The 16,265-nt window shown below is 40.2% G+C and overlaps 1 non-coding gene across 1 annotated transcript; it reads right to left on the bottom strand.

Annotated features, from left to right (window-relative positions):
• Window positions 1–9,250: 9,250 nt before the first annotated feature.
• Window positions 9,251–9,356, bottom strand: LOC145608214 (small nucleolar RNA R71). Its single transcript, XR_014105755.1, has one exon. It is a non-coding gene; the product is annotated as a small nucleolar RNA R71 (small nucleolar RNA).
• Window positions 9,357–16,265: the final 6,909 nt, after the last annotated feature.

Raw genomic sequence — 16,265 nt, 5'->3', positions numbered from 1 at the left:
ACATGCTCACTAATACAGTGCATGTCGTGTCCAAGATGGATCCTCTCAAATACTTGTTCGAAAAAGCAACACTCAATGGAAGTTTATCAAGGTGGATAGTTAACCTTGCTCAGTTTGACTTGAGATTTGTACCACAAAATGCCATCAAAGGTTATGTGGTTTCTGACTTCTTAGCAGATTTTTCCCTAGAAGAAGTTGATAAAGAAGAAGATGAGTACAATTTCCCTGACGAAGATTTACTCATGACCGAAGATGATAGCTGGACGCTTTATTTCGATGGAGCTTCAAAGCAAAAAGGTTGTTTTGTAGGAGTCTTGCTTGTATCACCCAATGAAGAGCATATCCCAATTTCCATGAAGCACGACTTTGATGTCACCAACAATGTCCATGAAATAGTTGTGACCTTGGGAATTAAGAAGCTCAGAATCTACGGTGATTCTTCATTAATCATTAACCAGATCTCCAAGAGATGGAAAGTGAGAAGTAAAAGTCTCGCTACGTATCAAGCTCATTTAGAAACTCTCACGGAGCAACTAGATGAAGTGGAATATACATACTTTCCAAGAGAAGAAAACCAGTTTGCCGACACACTAGCTAAATTAGCATCAATGGTGCGAATTCCAACGGATACAATCAGAATGTCGTTGACCATAGAAAGAAGATATGAACCAGCTTATGTTCACGCACTTGATGATGAACAAGAATCGCAAGAAGAAGATGAAGAGCCATGGTATACAGATATCCTTAATTACGTGACAAGAGGAGAATACCCTCCTAATACTGATAAAAGGGCACGTCGTGCTTTGACGCTCTTGGCCTCACAGTATGTGCTCATCAGCTCATCAGGGGAGAACTCCACAAAAGGACTGCACTAGGAAGAAATCTCTTATGCATAGCCAAGAAAGAAGCACACAAAACCACGGAAAATCTCCATGCCGGCATATGTGGAACGCATATGAACGCCAAGATGTTAGTGTAGAAGATTCAACGACAAGGCTATTATTGGACTACCATGGAAAGAGATTGTAACGAATACGTCAAGAAATGTATGAAATGTCAAGTTTATGAAATTTTACAGCATGTTCCACCTTTACTTCTCTACACATAAACCTCTCCATGGCCTTTCTCTACTTGGGGTATCGATATCATTGGAAAGATAACGCTACCAGGACATGGGGGGCATGAATTTATCCTCGTAATAATCAACTATTTCACCAAATGGGTCGAAGCTGCCTCATATGCTAAGTTAACGGCAAAACACGTAGCTCAATTCATTGATAAAAATATCATATGCCGCTATGGGGTACCTCATGAGATGATTAGTGATAATGGAACGCATTTCCAAGCCGAATGCGCGGAATTATTACAGAAATATCATATCAAGCATCACAGATCATCACCTTATAGACCACAAAGAAATGGTGCAGTCGAATCGGCCAACAAAAATGTGAAAACTATCATCGAAAAGATGACGGAAAGTTACAAAGATTGGCCAAGTAAGCTAAATTTCGCCCTTTAGGGTTATCGAACCTCTGTTCGTACATCAACGGGGGCTACCCCTTTCTCTTTGGTCTTTGGAGTTGAAGCTGTACAACAAATAGAGCTCGAAATCCCTCCTCTCCAAATCGCGTTGGAAAGCCAACTAGATGAAGTCGACTGGATTAGAGCAAGATATGATGAATTAGTCCTACTTGACAAAAAACGCTTGGCAGCTTTGCATCATGTCCAAACCTACCAACATCATATGTCGCGACATTTCAATAAAAAAGTCAAGACTAGGAAAATCAAAGAAGGTTACCTGGTGCTTAAGGAACTTCGCAAAAATGTGTTGGATCCAAGAGGAAAATTCAGACCAAATTGGTTAGGCCCATACATTGTTAAAGTCATCTTGTCCGGCGGAGCGGCACAATTGGTAGACATGGACGGCAACGGTTTCCACAATTTAACCAACTTGGATTAACTCAAGAAATTCCTATGCCTAGTTGTATGGGTTCATGACCCAGTAGAGTTACGTTTGGCCTGATTCCTTTTTTAAGGATACGTAGGCAACCCCTCAAAGGGGCCCGACCACTTTAAAAAAAAAAAATAATTCATCCGTCGGTCAAGTATACACGCCAATTCAACATTGCGTCACGACAAAATGGAGCTAAAAAAAAAAGGAGTTTGCTGCGCCACGGGAAAATCTACCATGTCACGGCAAATTTCCACCGTGGCACGGTGGACCTGCAGCAAAAAAAAAAAAAAAAAAAAAAAAAAAAAAAAAAAAGAGTTTGCCGCGCCATGGGAAAATCTACCGTGTCACGGAAAATTTCCACCATGGCACATTGGACCTACAACAAAAAAAAAACTAAAAAAATAAACAAAAATGTTTGTCGCGCTACGGAAATTTCCACAGTGGCACGGTGGAATTCAGACTTTTCGATTTTTTTTTAGTGACGCAGTCTTCGCGAATTCAATTATTTGTTCGATGTTTTTTATTTTCATTCTTCCATTGCATCCGACTCCTTGACTCGGATATTAGAAAAAAAAAAAAGTAATTGTATTTTATTATTTAAGGTGCAAATAAATGCTATTATTATTGAAATAATGTGACTACAATTATTGGCATCATGCGCCTTATTTTAAAAATTATAAATCATAAAAGCAAAGTTATACTGATCTAATCCTTCTTCACTTTAGGAACTTCCTTCTCCTTTTCAACTAGGTCGGCCTTCACCATTAATGTGTCTTTTGTAGCCCGAACCGTCACACCCCTAGTCGAACTTCCACTCCTTTCACCGTTCATATAATTACTTGGTTGCTTCTCTCTATAAACCATCTTCTCTTTACCCTTCCCTTTCACATAGTTCTTCCTCTTAGGCATTATAAAAGTCTTAAACTCAATCCCTTGTGTTCTCGGACCGAGACGATCTTTAGGAGGCGCCTTCTTACTTCCGCGACGCCTCTTCACATCAGATTTGCGTGATCCGACTTGTTCCCTTCTACTTCTAGTTTTCAACCATGCCTTGTATGGACTAGCTAAGGGAGGAAGAGCTTGGTTACTTGCATAAATGGTCCACAAAGGTCTTTCAATCCAATAAGCCTCGTACTTTTGAATGTTACTTTCATGCAACGTTACTTCACAAGGACTATCGTTATAGCGTGGAACTACTTGTTCAAGTCCATACTGTCGCATCAGTCGAGAAGGACAGTAAAAAGTCAGTCTTGAGATACTAGGAACACAGCAATACGGAGTATCATTCGTGCCAACCATCCTAGTAAGCCTCCACCAAGGCACCACCCAAAGAATGGAAAATTCTCTTTTTGCAAAGACATTCTTCCAATCTTCATACGACCAATACTTGTTCACGTAATAAATCTTCTTCCTGCGGACTAGATCGTTGGGACAATATTTTTCAATATCGTTAAGGGCTTAAAAAAGTTCTAAACGCTCCATCAACCAAATCTGCATAACAAAAAGAATCAGTAAAAAAAAAATCTGCAGATTCCACTGTGACACGGCAGAATTCACCGTGTCACGGCAGAAAACCACCGTGACATGGTGCCTGTTTTGTGTCACAGAGGCTACTTGGAACATGTTTTTACCTGCAGTTGTACCAAAGAGCCCTTCCTAACGGCTTTCCGGTCAGCTTTTGCTTCGTCAAGGCCGCGTAAAGTTTCTCCAAGGCACGTGGGCATAGGAGATCTCCCAGATTCGACATGTTCAAGCATAGATGCTAGACAAGCATGTCCTACCCTACCATTTACAAATAAAAACTTGCTAAACATGCAAAAAATATAAGCCCTTCTACGGTATACATGATAAGACTCAAAGACAGGGTGATTGAATTATAAATTTGCAAGTTTATCTAAGTCTACTTCATTACCATACACAATTTTATTTAAATCTGGATTTTTTAGATTCAGATGGCGTTCAAAATCTTTGTAATAATACTCTCGTAGGGTAGGCATGACAATAAGATTTCTGGCAGGAAATCCAAAGATGGCACCGAACTCCTCCGGCAGGGGACAGATTTCATCGTAATCAAACTTAAAACAATGTGTTTCTAGACTCCAATAGTTTAATGATGCCCTAAGAAAATCATGTTCAATCGCTACATGTCTCAGGGCTAGTAAACCCCTGACATGAAACAATTCCAACTCTCTTTTTTCAGCATTGGTCAAAGAATAAGACCAGCCATGCAATGTATTGTCAAAATTCTGAGATATATTATTGACATATGAAATTCTAATTAATTTGTGTTTTGTAATTATGCATATCACGAATATACTGGTCCTATTTTATAACAAAAACGCTCGGAACTACTCTGAATCTATCTTTCTATACGCGTAAACCACACCGTTATAAAATACGCGCACCGTGACACGAGAATTCCCACCATGTCACGGGAATTAGTGCCGCGACAAGACAGATTTTGCCGTGACACGGTGTACGGTGCCGTGTCGCGGCGCCCACACATTTTTTTTTTTTTTTAATCCTTTTCCAGTATCTATCCGGATTTTATCTTCACCGTTTATTTTTTATTATTTCTGTTTTTCGAGAGTTTCATTCCTAATAAAATTCTCAACTTTTTTTTATTAATATTTTAATTTTTCTCATTTTATTTTTACTTTTTTTACCTTTATTATTTATTATTTTTGTTACTCTTATTTCTATTATTATTTTATTTCTTTGGGGAAGTTATAAACCTCGTCCCATTTCCAAACAAATTTATTTTCGACTGATTGTAAAACATATTCATATTCATATTTTTCTTTTCTTTTAATTTCTTTTTTCTTTTGGGGAAGGTCGGTACCCTCCACTTACTCCTCTTACGCTTTTTTGTCGCGTCATTAATAAATACACAATCACACACAATGAGTCTCAAGCACAACTAACACACACTAATAAATACATAAATTGTGAATAATGTACAAAATGAGTCATAATAAATAAGCAGCGTCAAGTGTCATCACAGTATGTACAAATAAAGACCCTCGATCAAAAATCCGTAGAACTAGAAGAGTGAGGATCAGTGTCATCTCCAGCCCGTGAATATGGGAGCGGTGAGCTAAAGAGTCCCGCCATCATTCGGGTACGAGGAGTAGCATCCCTACTAGTCCCTGTAATTCTAGTAGCAGTCAAACTCAAAGCAGGACCCTTCCAATTGGCAAACGGCGTAAACTAACTCAAAGAAACAGGAAGCGTCGGTGGAGGCATTGTCCCTTACACTAGAACTGAAAACAAGCCAGACACCGGTGCAGGAACCCAGACGATGGAGCTGAATATAAGCCAGGATCCAAAGGAGTGATAACAGGCCTAAGCTCAGGCTGTGAAGACTGAGAAAACGACTATCGCTGCCACTGACCCTAACCCTGAAAATGTTGGAACGACTGTGAGGACTAAGGCTGTTGCCACGGAGCCTCCTGAAATGGATGAGAAAGCTGGGGATCCCGCTGAGACTAAGAATGTCGATGAACCTTAGGAGATTGTCTACCACGACTAGGCTCGAGCGAGGGAGCCTAATAAAGTGAACATACCTCAAGCGCGAGCGGGACCTCCGTTGCTAATAAAGTACAGAAAATCAAACGATGTCAACAGTACGAAATAAAAAAAAAACAAATGGTAAAAATGAGAAAAAGTGAACATACCTCAAGAACATCGCCAGAACCGCTTTGACAACTCGCACCACGCCGAAGCTTGATGATGCAATACTTCAGAGCGTCAACCAGCTTCATGAATCCCATCACCTCTGGGCGAGTAGGCTGAGAACAAAACAAAGAAAAATCAGTAACAAGCGGTGTTAAAAGGGGTGAATAATGTATCAAAAGCATACCGGCTCAAAAATATCAGGCAGAGACTCCAGCGCCAATCTGAAACCCTCTGGCGTGTCAGCAATATGGTCCTCAGTAATACCAATCGGCCCTAAGTAGTAGACAGATTGAGGCGGAATCTCAATCCTCCCCACACGACAAACAGTCATCTGAAAATACGATCGAATTATCAAGTTATTCGACTATTTAAACAGAGACTAGCGACAAATTCCTCAAAAAAATCATACCTCAGGAAGACGGGGTGGAGGAGCCAGAGAGGGAAGAAAGTCCTACGCATAATCACCCTCCATGCGCACAAGCTCCTACCAAGGAAAAGTGTAGCGCTCTCCCCTGTTTATCAACTTCCTAAGCAAGCGCGAGTCCAGCATCGACTCTGGTGGAGACAAGGGCACCACAAAGCGATCACCACTGTGCTGACAAACGACACGCTCCCCCAGATACCAGACAAAGCGTACTAACAAAAAAAGTGTGGTACGCTGAAAGCTGCAAGGCCTCGGGAAGATTAGTCATCCCAGCCCAAGGACGATTCTAGACATCAATAGCAACCTGAAAACCATAAAAAGTTGCAATGATGCATCGGAAATAACGTCAAGATAGAAAATAACAGGCTACAAAAGTAATTCTTACACCAACAGAAGAGGTGCCTCGGCGTAGTAGCCTGCGTAACGCAGAGACACACTACACCCGTGACTCTCCTCGGTCACGCAAGCTAGCCCTATCAGGGAAGTCATGAACCGCTCCACGACGCCGTCGAGGGGCCAATTCCGGAAAGTACTCGTAGAACCATAGCTACAATGAAAAGTAATCTTTGAGCACATGAGTCGAACAAATTAAAATAAAACAAGAAGAGGAAAGGATCGTCACCTCTACGACTCTTCATAAACCGTAGACAGTGACAGGGGACTCGTCGTTTAGCTGCCTACAGCCATGACGTAACGACAAGAGAAGATCGGCATATCCAAGGCTGGCCCAGCTATAGGATCCTATATCACTAATCCTAAGCAAAGAAGGTAGCAAACGAGCGCACGCGAACTCCTATCAGGAGAAAGAGTCATGGAAATGAGAATCAAAATGAAGATGCGCACTCGCTGCTCAGGTGATGTCTCCTCCATGTCAAAACCACGGGCTAGAACTGAAGACAACTCTGATCGCCCGCTCCTACGACCACCTCGAGACACTGGCCGAGTCCTGATATATTGAACGATTAGACCTGATGAGTGGCATTTATGCCACGATTAAGGTTCACTTTGATGGTCATTTTCCCACATTTGCGGCTTGTTTACATCCTTTTCTTTGCACTTAGTTCCCTTTCCCTTTATGCATATTCTTTCCTAGATTTTGCCCCTTTTTCCTACTCTTTACTTTGATTTCCATGCTTATGCTTTGTAGGAACCATCGGGGTTTTCAAGAGGAGGAAGCTAAGCGCAAGGAAAGCTCAAGGAAACAAGATTCAGAAGAGGTTCGGACGAACCTCTTGAAGGTGTGGCCGAACCTGCTCAGTGGTCTGGCCGAACGTTGAGGCAGAGTCAAGAAGCAATTTGGCAATTTTGCAGGAGTGGCCAAACCGTAGAAGTTCGACCAGACCAGGATCAGGGAGGTTCGACCGAACCTACCCATGGTTCGGGCAAACCTACCCTGTAGTTCGGCCGAACCTACCTAGTGTTCGGTCGGACCACTCCTCTATTTCAGCTGGCTTTGTACGGACTATATAAGTCCTATCTTAGAACGTTTTGATGTATTTAGATTAACTTAGTTTTAATTTTCTGCACTTTTAGCTTAATCTAGATAGAGAAACACTATTAGTCTTCATTTGGTAGAGAGAGAAAGTGTTGATTTCTTCATTGATGAACTTGGATTATTAAGAAGAAAATTGTTTAATCATTTGTAGATCTTCAACTTCAATTAATGATCAATCTCTTACTCTTTCTCTTTACTTTTGCATTTAATTTTGCTTGTTTACTTTGATTTTCCTTCTTTGCTTATTAATCATGTTGATGCTTATTGATTTGATTATTGATATTGTTCTCAACATGATTTGTGAGTAGTCTCTTAGCCAAGGGTATGGGGATGGTGTAGTTGCTAATTGTTCATGCTTATAATATTGGGATTTAGTTAATTGGATTAAAATCTTTGCATGCTTGATATTCTTTGATCTTCTCACAAGTGCACATTGTTAGTTGATTAAATGTGAATCTTTGCTAACAAGAAACGAAAGTTGACTAAGTTAGGATTCATTACTATCGATTGTTCTTTGATTGCACCTCCCAATATATGGTTCTTGTGTGGAAACATAGAGGCTATGTTAGGAGAAACCGATTAACCCCGGAAGGCGGTTAGATTGAACCTTATATCGATATTCATGCGTGTTTAGTTCACTATTGATTTGCTTTTATGTTATTACATGATCAAGCGCCATCTACACCTACCCATCTCCTTTGGTGTTTAGTTATATTGATTTTACCTTGTTTTATCTTTAGTTTAATCACTTAGTCATTCCTATCCTTTGTTCCAAGATAGCTTAAAGTCTAGTGATGAATGCGGTGTTTATGTGCTTTTCCCTGTGGTTCGACCCCTCTTCTTACCATATACTTGTATTAGGATAAGTCGAGTGTTAAACATTGTATTTGATTTAGGTGTAGTTGTCTAACGACGCAATAATTCCTCTATCAAATTGGCGCCGTTGCCGGGGAGACGGCTTCCATTGCTATTTCATTGCTTGTTTGAGACTATCTCATCTTTTATTCGTTAGTGTTTGCTAATTTTGTTACTTGTCAGTGCTTACGTTCTTCTTAGCTTTGTTGTATGAATAGAGGACAAACCCACTCAAGATCTTTGATTCCCATCAATCCAGAGCTAGAGAGGTCTTTGTCCCTACTTCGAAGAGAAGCAAGAGCAAGAAGTAGAAATTCTCACACCCCGAAGAGAGAAGTAAGAGAATTACAAGATACTCCACCCTCTTCACCCTTAAGTGAAGAATTAGATAGCCCTAACTCATCATCGAGTCCGAAAATCAACCCTTTCTCAACCTATAAGTTTGAGATTGAAGAAGGTCCTAAAATGGGAGAGAACACGCCTTTGAGTCGTCTAGGGGCCCCCGAAGCCTTTAGAGCGTAAAGTGGGATCTTAACTCCTACTACTCAAGCCAACAATTTCGAGATCTATCCTAATTTGATTGCTTTGATCGAGAGGAAACAATTATCGGGTGGAAAGTTTGAGAGTCCTCATGAGCACTTAAAAGAGTTTGAGAAATATTGTGACACAATAAAGGCCAATGGAGTGACTCAAGAATATATTCGCCTCAAGATGTTTCCATTTTAACTAATTGGGAGAGATCTAGAATGGCTAGGGAAGGAGGTTCCCTCTAATTCTCTCACAACATGGGACCAAGTGACTATGACTTTCTTGAAGAGGTTTTATAACCATAGGAAGACCGCCGAGGCTCGGTCTTTGATTCAAGGTTTTCGCCAAAAGAGTGGTGAGTCTCTAAGTGCGGCATGGGAACGATACAAAGATCTTTAACGTCAATGCCTACACCATGGGATACCCAAGTATCAACTCATTCACACTTTCTATGGAGGTCTCACCCCTCAAGGAAGAACAAGCCTAGACGCCGCAGCCGGCTGTCCAATCATGAACAAAGGAGAGCATGAAGTGGAGTGTGTTATAGAGGAGGCCGCAAAGCACTATGATGATTGGTATAAAGGAGAAAGGGATGCTACTTCTAGTAAGGGAGTTTATGCATTGGAGCAAGCCAACGCAATCAACAACCTCTCTAACAAAATCTCCAAAATGACCAAGCAAATGGATGAATTGATGAAAGAAAGGTCCAATCCTCATGGTAATACTTCCCTTTCAACCAAGGAAGGCAATGGTATGGATACTTCCTCCTCCTCTTCTTACAATATAATGCCCCAAGGATGCATGTTTTGTTTTAATTGTGAAACCTATGATCATGATACCTCTCATTGTGTATATGCTTGTGAAGTTCAATCCCTTTCCCATGAACATGATGATAATATGGAAAATGTTAATGCTATGAATTTTTCTCCTAGAATGGGGAATGTAGGGAACTTTAGGCCAAACTCCAATCAAATGGGGAATTGGAAACAAGGTGGAAACCGTGGTTGGAACCAAAGTGGTGGTAGTTATGATAACCAATACCATGGTGGGGGAGGCCCTTCCAAATTTAATGGAAGAGGCTACCCTAACCAAAGGGGGTATGGTAATCAAAACCAACAAATTAATTCCCGATACCATGACCATCAAAATCAAAATAATCAACAAAGCAATGTTCCTAACCAAGGCATCAGAGGAAATAGGGGTCAATATGTTTCTAACAATTCCCAAACTAATAGGCCTCCGGGTTTCCATCAACCCCAACTTCCTCCACCTCAACAACCTCTTCAACTTGAATCCCCTCCAAATGATCCCGTGATGGCTAAATTAGATGCTCTATTGAAAATGCGTGAGGAGGATCAAAAGAAACATGAAGAGGCCTAAAAACGCACCAATGCTCACATGAAAATGCTTGAGACCCAAATTGCTCAACTTGCATCTACTTCATCCCCCTCTTTTCGTTTTCTTCTCACATTCCAAATCAAGGAGTCAACCCAAAACCTTTGTATGCCGTGACAACTAGGAGTGGGAAGGTAGTAGGGAGTGACCCTTTAGTTGAGGAAGAACCCCAAGAAGAGGTGGAGTTAGAGAATGAGGGTGAAAAAACCAATGAGCCATTGAGTGTTGAAAAGGAAAAAAATGTTGAGGTGCCAAAGGAAAAAGAAGCCACCCCCTTGCCCCTAAATCGCCAACCTAGAGAGGAGAGGCTACCCTGTCCACAACGATTTGTGAGAGCTAAACTTGATGCCGAATTTGGGAAGTTTTTGGAAGTCATTAATAATTTGCATATTTCCATCCCTTTTGTTGATGCTATGAAGCAAATTCCCCATTATTCCAAAATTTTGAAAGATCTTTTGAGTGGGAGAAGGGAGTGTGAGACGGTGAGTTTGACCGCCAATTGTAGTGCAATTCTTTCCAACAAACTTCCTACCAAATTGAAAGATTCAGGTAAATTTCCCATCCCGTGTTCTATCATTGGCATTGAATTTGATAAAACCTTGAGTGATTTAGGAGCAAGTGTGAGTCTCATGCCGTATTCCGTCTACCAAAAGCTTAGTGTAGGAACCCTCTCCCCCACTTACATTACTCTCCAACTAGCGGACCGTTCCGTTATATTCTCCATGGGAAAGGTTGAGGACATTCCCCTTAGGGTAGGAAAGTTCACATTCCCCGTGGATTTCTATGTGCTAGAGATGGATGAGGATGAGAGAATTCCTATAATTTTTGGCAGACCATTTCTAGCTACTTCTACAGCTATCATCGATGGGAAGGAGGGTAAGATATCCTTGAAAATTGACAATGATTGCATTGAGTTTGATTTGAATAATGTCATGCAACAACCCTCCTCAAGTGGTGAATGCTTTAAAGTAGATGTTCTTGATACCGTTCTTAATGAATTTTCTCGCTCCCACTTGCATTTTACTAATAATCCTCCCAAAAGTGTGTTGTTGAATGAATCAAAGATAGGTACTCATAAAGAATACATACAATTCTATGAGGATTTGCTTGAGAAAAGCAAGAAGGAGTGCAAGGATGCGAGCATGGAAGAAGAGGCTCCTCACATTCATGACCTCTTTCAAGTTAAATAAAGAGAAGAAAGCCCCAATTGTAAGGGAGCACCAAAGGTAGACTTGAAACCTCTACCTTTGGGCTTGAGGTATGCATTTCTTGGTCCCGATGAGTCTTTCCCCGTGATTATGACGAGGGGAAAACTAGGTCGTTATCTAATCTTCCCTCGGTCAAACTAAATTTGTAAACACTTAACAAACCTAAATACGAGTATAGAGGCAAGTCAAGGGTCGAACCCAAAGGAACGGTAATGTTCAAGCACTTTCAATTATGCGCCTAAGCTAGGTCGAAGACGAAGGTCAGAGAGAATACTAACAACTAACAAAACAAGTAACCAAGGAAATAAAACACTAGGAACGGGGATCAACAAGTAATCATGTCAATTGCAACAACTTGGGAAGAGCATGCCAATCAAAGGTTGTGAGGACTAAATGATAAGAGCAATCAATAAGAATCAAAGAGCTATCTCCTAATTGTTAAGCTGGGGTTCACAATAAATAACAAACTAAGAGAATCACAATCAAAACCAATTGATAATTGCAATTCCTAAATCAATTGTTCATGTCATTAGCAATTACAATGCAATCTAGCATAATTCTCAAGGCCAAATTGAATTACACACATGCAAACCTTCACTAATCACTTTAATCTCAACAATTAATCAACACAATTCCAAAATTAATCACAATTAATCAATCATACATGTTTCACCCAATTCCTAGCCAACAACTACTCAAACAACATCATCAAATCAACTATCAACTATAGAGAACAAGAATCAACAAAATATCAAGAACAATTACTCTAATCAAACATCAAATAACAAAATCAAACCAAAGAAACATCAAATTAAACAAAGCAATTGAATGAGATAGAGTTTAGAAATGCTCATTGATAATTAATAAGATCTCCAACACAATTGTCACACTTGCATCTTCAATCTCTCAATCACCATTGAAATTCCTCACTTTCTCTCTCTAAAACTACTCCTAATCTAGCCTAATCTAGAGAGAGAAGCTCTCAACCTAAGAGAGAGAAAACTATTCTAAAACTAAAGAATTTCATGAATGAAGAATAAAGAAAACCAAAAAACTATATAAACAAAAGGAGAAAAGAAGCTTAAAATCGTAAAAGACCCAGAAACCCGCGCCCGCGGAGAAATCGGCCGCGCCCGCGGAGCGGAACGGACACCCCGATAGCCGCTCCCGCGGCCCAAGCCCGCTCCCGCGGCCCAAGCCCGCGCCCGCGGGGCCAAGCCCCGCGTCCTCGGGGAGCCCTCGGGACAACCGCGGGTGCTTACTGCCCAAATACGGCAGTTTTGGAGCTGCAGCAACCCCGCGCCCGCGGCAGTTTTCCAGGGCCAACTTCAGAAGGCTTTAACTTCCGATCTAAGAATCGTATGAAGGCGTGCGACCTATCATTGGAAAGCTCTTCAAGTCTAGTTTCAAACCCAACTTGAATCACCTTAATCCGATCTGTAGAACTTGAGATATGACTAAAACAATGCACAAAGGTCCTATTTGATACTTTGCAATCCTTCGTTTTCCTTTGTTTCAAACTCAAATTCAATTCCGAAAAGTGCATATTGATCCTAGTGGGTGCTATTTTCAATTTCCATGCATATAGCCCGCGACGTACCTACAAAACAAGACAAAGAAACGGAGAAGCAAGAGAAATAGCCGAGAAATGAATAAAATGATAAGAAAGCCATTAAAAGCATGCATTTCTCTAAACTAACACAAAAACACGCGAATCGAGCATTATTCTCTAAAAACACGACATAAACGACTACAAAGAAGCATAGAAATATAAAGAAAACATAGCCTAAAGGTGCCATAAATGGCACGGATCAAATTCCCCCAAGCTAAACTTTTGCTCGTCCTCGAGCAAAATAAAATCCAACCCAAGGGAAAAATGATGACATTATTAAAGCAAAGAAAGAAACGAGAAAACTAGAGAAGATAGGAATATACACTAACTCACTTTCGTAGGAATCACGGTCTATTTTAGCAACTAAAGACAAGCCATTTAAACCCCTAGATCGCCCTAGAGGACGAGTGATGCTCTCGTAAGGGTATCCTAAGAGTTTACCCATAACTCTCATAATAATACAAACAAGGCAAAGCATGAAAAAGAAAACAAAATACAAGAAAAACAAACAAATGTTCATGAAAGGACTTTTGCAAATGTACAAGCACAATGAATGCAAATATTTCTAAACAAGTAAGGGAGTGCACGCTATAAGATACCTAAGGTTGATTGAAACATAAAAATGCTAAGCATAGGAACTAGTTATCACACTCCACTTTCATCCCATAAGGTCTTACCGCGTTCCCCCTACTAATCTCATATCTCCCCATAGTGAGCATCTCATAGATTCCGCGAAGGAACCGGAAAAAGATCAAATTTTTGGGCTACTCGACATCTTGACTTCGCATCCCCTTTCCTTAGGCAATGACCCATGATTCCCTCCCCCGAATAGTGACTCAACTTTCTAGGTCGAAAGGTCTTTCCCCAAGGTTGTAACATAAGGCATAAAGGGTGAAGGTAGGCTAAAATTTAAAATTTGGAGGTTTGAGGTTTTCCTAAAAAGTGAAGCAAAAGGGTGATCAATCCTTAACAACACGATCAAGAAATCACCAAACAAAAGCAACACCCCCAAGATTATTTGAAGCTATACTCACAAGAAATATATACAAAAAGCGTAAACGCTTCTCCCCCAAGCTTAAATGAAGCATTGTCCTCAATGCTTAGAAGGAGAAAAGAATACATCAAAATATTTTTGAATTTTCACTTTTTTCAAATTTTTTTCTTTTTTTTTTTTACTTAAACTTGCAATGTCCTCGCCTTTTGCTAAATTCGGACGGCTTTTTCTATAATGCAATTTATTAGTCCATGCCTTTTATGATTAAGGACGACTTTTACTCAAACACTTGCCATTATTCACAAAGAAGACTTAATCACAAACTAGCACTCATAAAAACCAAATTTCCATCTTATCCACCACAAACTCCATCATACGTGATCAATTTGCTTCACAAAAAACCAAGAATAGAAAGAAAATGAAACAAAAGGCCAAAGAACTAAAGATGTGGCTTGAAAAGAAGGTATAAGGCTCAAATGGTTGCAAGAAGGAAAATGGAAACCCAAAAACAAATATGAATCAAACTAACCTAAAAATGAAAAATTCCACCCCGAAAAAGGTGCCTTTGTCCTCCCTAGATAGCTCGGTCTCGGGTTTAAGAATCATACATCAAGCTTTATAGATTAGGCTTGCAAAGTCAAGGACCCCATGCCGCTCATGCAAGAATATGATGGAAGCTTGAACAAATATAAATCTCACATGGTTGTAGCAAAAACTCACTAAGGTTGTCAAATCGAAGATAGGGAGCAACTACCAACATGCCACAAACAAGTAGAATCCGGTTTCATGATCCCCCTAGTTCTAGACAACTACCTTAGCAAGCTTTATCCTAGAATCAGCCAAACGTATCTCAAACCGTGCACACCACTACCACTTAGGAAGAAAAGCATTCAAGTATACAAGTCCATATGTTATTATGTCTAAAGCAAGAACAAAACAAAACACATTGCAATTTTTCCTTGATAGAAACAAAAATCTTTTTGGAGTTTTACAAAATATAAGAACATGGAAAAGCATATACAAAGGTGCATAGCATATATGAATCAACATCCCATCAAACATGATAGAATACCCTCCCCCAAGCTTGAATGAGACTATACACTCAAACATAAATCAAAGAATCCATGGGAGGGGAAAACAAGGAGATCAATCCAACCAACCAACATATGTCCAACATGGCATCAACCATTAGAGAAAGAGCAAGGAAGGATATTACCGGATTTTAGGTGGGTGTAAATACCCGCAAATGACCCAATTAGACCTTTCAAAGCTAAATTCTCAAGAATTGAACCTTGTTTTCATATGCTAGCAAAAATAGGTGTCAAGCTTCCTTGATTCTTGATCCAAATCGAAACACAAAAGTATATCAAGTCATGTACCTAGCAAAAGGAACACAAATATTTCCATGAGAGAAAATCTATTCTAAAAATAAAATAAAATGAAAGCAATAAAACACGGGTTACTTCCCGAGAAAGGCTTGCTTAAGGTTCAAGCTTGACCGCTCTAGAAAATAATAATTCCACGCGCGCAAGAGCTTGTCAAATGCACTACTACACATTTCATATGAAAGCAAGTGTGCACATGACAAAAATAAGGCATGCAACAAGCTTAGTGCACACCTATGAGGAGAGAGATGCCAAGAGAAGGAAGAACAATCAAAAGAAAACTCAAAAAAATAAGAAAAGGAAAAAGAAAAAGAAGAAGGCAAACTCTCCTCACAATATTTTTGGGTGGCAACATCACCCTTTTCCTCAATTTGGGACAAATGAGCCACATACAAATCATCATAGACAAGAGGGTCCCCAATAGGCTCATTAACAAAGGAAGGGAGGGATATAGGAGTGTAAGGGATATGGTTGAATCTTCTTGAAAAAGGGGTATGAGAAAAGAGAAAAGGGGATATGGCCTCACAAATGAACTTTTTCTCACCACCATGCCTCAAATCACCAATAAGAACATGGAAATCAATCATAGAGTCCTCAAAAGAAGAACACTCATGATATCCATCTCCCTCAAACATCCACCCTCCAAGAGGAACAACATAATCCCCTCCATCACAACTATGAACAACAACTCCCTCAACAACTTTAAAGCCTAAGGTCTCAAAACCATGCATGAATGG

The sequence above is a fragment of the Chenopodium album genome, chromosome 2 (genome assembly GCF_948465745.1).
Source record: "Chenopodium album chromosome 2, dcCheAlbu1.1, whole genome shotgun sequence".
Classification (NCBI taxonomy): domain Eukaryota; kingdom Viridiplantae; phylum Streptophyta; class Magnoliopsida; order Caryophyllales; family Amaranthaceae; genus Chenopodium; species Chenopodium album.
Note: the sequence above shows the minus strand (reverse complement) of the source record. Positions and strands in the feature narration are given on the sequence as shown.